Source organism: Corvus brachyrhynchos, unplaced genomic scaffold (genome assembly GCF_000691975.1).
Source record: "Corvus brachyrhynchos isolate BGI_N302 unplaced genomic scaffold, ASM69197v1 scaffold43, whole genome shotgun sequence".
Taxonomy (NCBI): Eukaryota; Metazoa; Chordata; class Aves; order Passeriformes; family Corvidae; genus Corvus; species Corvus brachyrhynchos.
In genome coordinates this window covers 1,975,491-1,982,476 of record NW_008237353.1, presented here as the reverse complement: position 1 = coordinate 1,982,476, position 6,986 = coordinate 1,975,491, and the positions used below count along the sequence as shown (strand labels likewise).

General features: G+C 41.5%; 1 long non-coding RNA gene across 1 annotated transcript in view; it reads left to right on the top strand.

The window, feature by feature from the left end:
- The window catches only part of LOC108445802, a 12,029-nt gene that overhangs the window by 756 nt on the left and 4,287 nt on the right, over nucleotides 1–6,986 (top strand). The window contains exon 2 of the long non-coding RNA XR_001860774.1: nucleotides 4,653–4,780. This is a non-coding gene — a long non-coding RNA (uncharacterized LOC108445802). The remainder of the gene's footprint in view (nucleotides 1–4,652; nucleotides 4,781–6,986) is intronic.

Sequence of the window (6,986 nt, the reverse complement as noted above, 5' to 3'; positions counted from 1 at the left end):
ATTCTATGATTCTATGATTCTATGATTCTATGATTCGTCAGAGGCTTTTGTGTGGGCTGGTTTCTCTGTGCTCTAATTTTATGCTTAGCACTGCAAAAATCAAAAACTGATTGTTTATTTATGACATTCAAATCAAGTGCACATTGAGATGGAAATGGGGGATTATTTTAATAAATATATCAATAATCCTTGTTAGTAGAAGCCTTGTGGCTTGCTTTGCCCAACAATGTTGTAGCACATTGTTTATTTTCTTGTTTTGTTATTTTGATTCCCACTTGATTTATATATAGAAAAAATAGTGCATCAATGTGCAAAGAATATATCCATGTCAAATAATTTAATCATGAGGTTGATACGAACTACAGAACTGTGGGATGCCTTGAGTAATTCATCTTACCATCAGCCTTGAAGTATGGCTAAAAAAAAATCTTACAAAATTCACAACAAAAGTTACCTAGGAAAAATGTGACTTAATGCTGTCAGCAAAACCGGGTAAAGGAAATCTAAAAGGACAGGAAAAAGGAAGAAAAAAATCAAAGGCATTTTATGTTGCATCTCAGGTTCTTCTGCTGTTGTAATTGTTTTCAGTGGACTGTGACTACATTGTTCTTAAATATTTCAAGGAGAGAAATTCTTTCATACAGCAGACAGGCAAATAAGACTATAATAATTATTCGTGCTGTACAATCATTTCACTATATTTAAGTGTTGTAGCTAAAGCAGATCAGAAAAAAATATACCCATGTTTTTGCCCTTTTCTTGAAGTCTGTTTTTAATGGACAGTATTCCAGCCCAGTGATTTTTGGACAGAGTCCAGGTAGGTTTTGGTCTGCCATCTTACCTACAGAACCAGTTTGCAGCAGACAACCCATCACAGCCCCAGCATCCCAAGCCCTCATGGGTGCTTGTCATCTTATGAGAACAGAACAAGACCTGAGGGTTTGAAGTTATATTTACATTCTTGTGAGAACAAAGAGAAGAGGCTTAAGATGAGACTACCCTGGAAGACACTTGGATGCTCTGACTGTATTAAAATGTGAGCCGTTGTAAGACATTTCCTTGAGAAACCAACAAGAAATGGAAGAAGAAAGACAATTTGTAGAAATTTGCTATTTTAAGGATTTAGGCAATCTGGGATGATTCTACACCCATGGCAGGGCCTGCTGGCATTGTCACTCAGACTTTTGCTACAGAGGTCTGACTTTCTGGTCCAGAGGTCTGGCTCAAAACTCATGCCAGTCCCATATGGACTAGCTATAATCAGTTTCTTTAGGTGGTAAATCAGAAGCAGCTCAATGTGATGCCATCCTACCTCTAGCTCTCAGCTGCAGAAACCGGCTCACCGTGACCACTTGGCCTGATGTGTCACCAGTGTGCACCATGTGCCTTCGCAGTGTTGTCTGTGTTCAGAATAATGACAGGAAGACAGAATGAGGAGAAGCTCTGATGCATGAAGCACACAGAAATCATATAGCATACAAAAGCAGTTAATACGGCAAAAAAATCACCCAGTCTCCTACAGCAGAGTTAGAGAAACACTGAGGATCTGAAGCATACCCAGCACAGTGCTCAGCTCATGAGGAATGCTCGGCCCCATAAGGTATTTGAGGAATGGAGCATGTGCAAGACACAGACCAATAAATGCTTTTCCAAGAGAAATCCAATGCTTAACACAGGCAAAGTAACAACAAATAAGAGCTGCTTGCACTCAGCCTACTCTTCAAAGTTGGAGCTACCCTTACCAAATAGTTTAGACTGCAAAGCAGGTAGGTGAAGAAGTGGCAAAATCATGGTTTATTGACAGATATGAGAAGGCAGGAACACAGTCAGGCGCATTTGCTCCCGACAGGCATCAGAGTTCAAGCCACACCAACCTCTTAATTCCTCAGAATTCAGCCCAAGCAAGGTGGGCATCAGTGCTCTATGAAGGCAAAGGCCATGGCTGACCAGGCCTCACTCTTCAGCAGCGTCATTTCCAGGCGTCCTAGCCCAGATTTTACAGGCGTCCCTGCACAGCACTAACAGTGCTAACTGCTAATTTATTTATAACAAGTTCCTAATTTATTTTTGGCTCTCAAATGCCATAGAGAAAGAGGGAATCAGTCAGTCAGCAAGACTGACACACAGCAAGTATCTCCAGGGAAGAGAGTGATCTGTACCATTGCTGTTGAGTTCACTTGGCAGTCTAAGCTGCTTTTTTCCCTTCTGTCTTTTACACAAGTTGCATCTAGAGCTTGAATTCATCTGGTTTCATGCAGGGTGCCATCTGATCAGCCCCAGGCAAGTGGTTTGAAACTCTCTGATGGACAGGTCATAGGTCCAGAATCTCACTGAGAGCTGGAGCATGTGTGATGCTAATCTGGAGTACAGCTTTTGGTGCAGTTTCTTTCAGAGGAAGCCTAGATCCCATGTGCCAAGCAATTTTGTGGACCAGAAATGAGAATGAGCAGGGGTTTCATTTCAACACTATCTTACTCTACCAAATCAAAATGCAACTGTAGATGCAGCCACAGATAAGGCATTTTGTGTTACTAACCATACCTACTAACCATGTATGTGATCAAATTGTTCAACCTTATCTATCTGAAACAAGAGGAAACAACAAAGAAAGGACTCTGATTAAGGACTGTGCTCTATGCAGATGTCTTTATGTTCCCTAGATAAAATCTGTGACATGGGTGATTTGGAAATATTGTGGAGAAGCCTGAAGGAATAAAATCTAGAGAAAACATGAAAATTGCCCTAGTAGTAAAGCATTCAAGAATCTCTCCAGAGCCCTTTGTAGTTAATGACTATTAATTGATTTTGTGAATTTCATTGTGTTTTATAGTCTGCAGCCTGTTTGTGAGAAGTGCTCACTCTAGAGGGAGTTAGGGCTAGAGTTAGAGACAAGTGAACAGGATATTCCCTTCCTTTGCAATACCCATCAAGGCATGTTACAGTCGCCTGTTCCCAAACAACAAAGGTATTTTCTTAGATAGGATGTGGACCAAAGAGGCACATCCACCTTCACTTTCTTAAAAGAAAGCTATAGCCTGCTTCTCTCATTAGTCCAGAAGAACAAGCAAGTCACCTACTTTCTTCTGTTTGGGAGGGTCCAAAATCCATAGGAGCTGAAGCACTATGGAAATGAAAAAGCCTTTTAAGGTATCTTTGTGATCACAGAATTTATACACTGAGGCTCTAAACTGATTCAAGAGACACTGTGCTCTCCAGTGGGCTGTCATTTCAAACAAGTTTTATTTAGCAGGTTTAGGATATTATGAGTCATTTCACTGGCTTCTTATTTCCTGACCCAAGTCTGAAAATAATTATTTCTTCAGCTCCCCACTCCAAAATAAAACCCAGGAGTGCCACAGAACTTTCCAGCAACTTCTATCTGTATTTTTGAGCAGTGGTTTCTATGGGGAGGAGCAGGTCTACTGTCCTCCGCTGTTTACTTTTTCTTTGTTCTCACTACAGCTGGCCATACTCTGAAATGGGTTGGGTTCAGCAAAGATCTTCAAAATAATTCCAATCCTAAAGACTTCCATGCCTATTTAACCCAAAATTTCTCAAATCCTTGTTGAAAAGATGAAAAAGACAGAAACAAAAAAGTGGAAAATAATTTTAGCTTTAGTAGATGAACACAAAATTTTCACTTGACAAATCATTTGGCTTCGAGATTCTTTACAACCTCAGTATAAAATCTATCAGTAATCAGCTGCTCCATCCTTAAACTGATCCTGCTGGTGTTTTAAAAAAATTTGTTTGTTTAACAGGAAACTCTGTTTTAAATTACTATTTCGTCTGAGTATTTCATCACATTTTCACTTGTATTCCATCCCAGAACAGCAGTTGGGCGAGCAGGATATTTCAATTTTTTTCTGAGGTAGGATCTTACTTATTTTATTCCCCATGGGAATTCACAAAATCTTGAACATAAAAAGTTTGTGTTTCTTGAAACAGCAGTTATCAAAACTGGTGTTTCTTCAGCCTGCTCCTTAAGTGTCCAAGTAGCTGGTGCCTCACCTGGCTGTTTCCCAATGCAGCCCTTTTTGGAAGAGGGGAAAGTGCTTGGGAAACAGATGAAGAGGACAGGTATCACACTAAGAACGCTGAGATTCTGTTCAAGAATAAGAGGAAGCAGATAAGTTCTCAAAATCTCCATCTTTCTCACAACAGAGAAAATCCTGTTCCCTTCCGAGTTATTTATTAGAGATTCTCTGTGCAAAGGCCCCCTAGTGGCTAAATGACCTCTACAAAAAAGCAATTTATCTTGTAGAGGGGTTTTGTCTGTGTTGCTGTGTTAGCTTGGGGCCCCAGTCCTGCTAAGCCCAAGATCCCTGCTGCCCATGCTGCTTCACCTGCTGGCTTTATACCTGCATCTAGACTTGAGTGAGGCTGTGGGCCTTCCAGGCAGCAGCACAGGTATCAAAGACCCCTGCTCCTGTATTACTGAAGAACAGTATTACCTCTTTGTAATTCACGTGCTTCCTCTGGATCTAAAAGATGGGAGCAATACTGAACAGGCACTACTTGAGGTGAGAGGTCTGAAGGAAATAGGAGAGGCTACACTGGCACTCTGTGAGAGCTCTGCTGTGCTATGGCTGCTCATTGAAACAGATGAGAACACTCAACACTCGCTTACCGCCTTTGATCTTTCTTTGCAGGTAATTTATATGAGTGGTTCTGGCTTTTGTGTGCTCCTGAGCATGACACTGACAGGCAAAGGAGCTCAGACTGCAGGCTGGCTGTTTATGGCACTGAAGACAAAGAAAGCTCCGAAAAAAGGCTCCAGGTAAAGCTATGTATGTTCCAGCATGTTCCAGCATGTGGAAAGCAAGGATAAATGGCTGAAATCAATGACCTTTATAACTAATTTCCAAAGTTCAGCAGTTTCTGCTGAGTTTTGTTTAGAATAGACAGCAACAGGCAGGAGTTTGGGCAGGAGTGAGCCCTGGGTCAAGGCTGTAGTGAGCACCACATAAATAGAGCACCAACTCTAGCCAGATCAGGTCTGAGTAGTCATAGCTGGGTCCTGACTCTGTAGCCTGAATTTCATCTCCATCCTTCCACAACAAATAAATATACTTTTGTAACATTCCAGAGCCCAAAATGCCTATTTTAGACCCAAATTCCTGAGGGCTTTCATAGTTTTTTATTCAGAGGGCCTAACATTGCCTTCCCTTATGAAGGCAATTATGCTTTGCAAAATGAATATATAAAGCTGGTCCTCTTGTGGTTTATATCCACTGAGCAGCTCTGAACGGTTGTTACTGGCATGATGCTGAACTTGATAGTTCTGGCTTTGCCCTAGTCTGTCCTTTTACTTCATGGCAATTCCTCCCCTCATCTTGCTTGTTCACTTCTTCAATTCTTTATTAGTTTCACCCCATTTGGACTAACAAGCTTTCAGGCAAACGGTGTCTCTTCTTATATGTTTGTAAAATCAACCCCTCAGCTGAACTGCTGTCTTTACAAACTATTACAATATCAATAGGAGTGGAAATTAGAACATTTGCACATCATGGAAACACAAGTGGTAAATCCAGTTAATGAACTTTAACGCTCCTGATACCTACAATTCTGTGTTGCTTCAGTTGCACGGAGCTACCTTCACCAAGACAGTTTTAATGTACCCATCCTGGCACAAACAGGTTTTTTCCAAACACAGCAGCCACCATCTCTTTTCCTGACAGGATACACCCTACTGGTATCCAGCAACATCTCCTGAGTTGCACATGACATCAGCTGCCTGGGAACTAGCAAAATTGCATCGCCCTAATCCTCAAAGCTTGCTTGAACAGATTTGCTGGCACCATGCCTGTGCTAGAGGACAGGAACACTTAAAATCACATAATTTTTTTGGCTCATTGAAATCATTCTGTTGCCCTGTTTTTCCGTTGCCATTCAGCCTGATTTGCAAGCAATTTTCTCAATGGAGCACTTCACAGAGGTTGGGAGTATGCTGTGCTCAATACTGCATTCTAGCCATGAGCCGCATTGGTGGTGGTTTATTTTCTGGCACTGTCATCTTGCGAGTAACGCTTACCTTCTCAGGTTTTGGCACAAAACGCTTCCTACTTAGTCATCAGATGCCCAGTGAAACTTACTTCATTCAGACAGATTCTCTTCTTTTTTTTGTAGCTCACTTTCAGAATTCGTTTCTGCTTGTTAATGCAAGCCTCCGAGCATGCTGCTGCTGTGCATTTTTAAACACTTACCCAAATGTCATCTCTATTATTTCCAAACTCTCAGACTCTTTGGGGATAGCTTAGATGCAAATGAGCTGTCAAAGAAAGATTACTTGAACCAACATTCAGAATGACAAAAGGCTTACAGACTGCATGCACAGCACATGGCTTCCAGCTTCCCAGTCAGCCATTATTTGCCAAAATCAAGGGTTCACACACAGTCCAAAAAAACATTTGGCTTTGTTACAATGGGGCACAGTTATTCTCCATTGAAAAATTTAAACCTCTTAGATCTAGGAAAACTCTGATTTCCATAGCTTCTCAGATGTTGCTCAGCTACTCACTCAACCCACACATTCTTTGTACCTAAAAATTCTCTTTAGAGCCTGTCTGTCTTCCAATAGGTAGAGCTCTTTCTCCCTGTCACACACTTTTTGGGGGATGTTGCAGAGGTCAGTAAAAAGAAAAACCAAACTTTACCCTGCACAGCAGTCTGAGAAACAGTGAGTGTTGCTCTGACAGAACAAACCAGGACCCCTCTTCCAAAATCATGGCCCACATCCATGGCTGCACATGGCATGATTCTTGGGGCTGTCCTGTGCAGGGCCAGGACTTTGATAATCCTTGTGGATCCCTTCCAACTCAGAACATTCAGTACTTCTGTGATCCAAGAGGCTTCATGAGGAGATGTAATGCAGTCACTGAAAGCAAATGCATCATTTTGTAAAGCCCAGCTTTCTAACTGCAGATGGCACCGCTGATTCTGCTAAGGTGACACACATTTTGCTGAAGAGCTGATTTCTTCAGCAG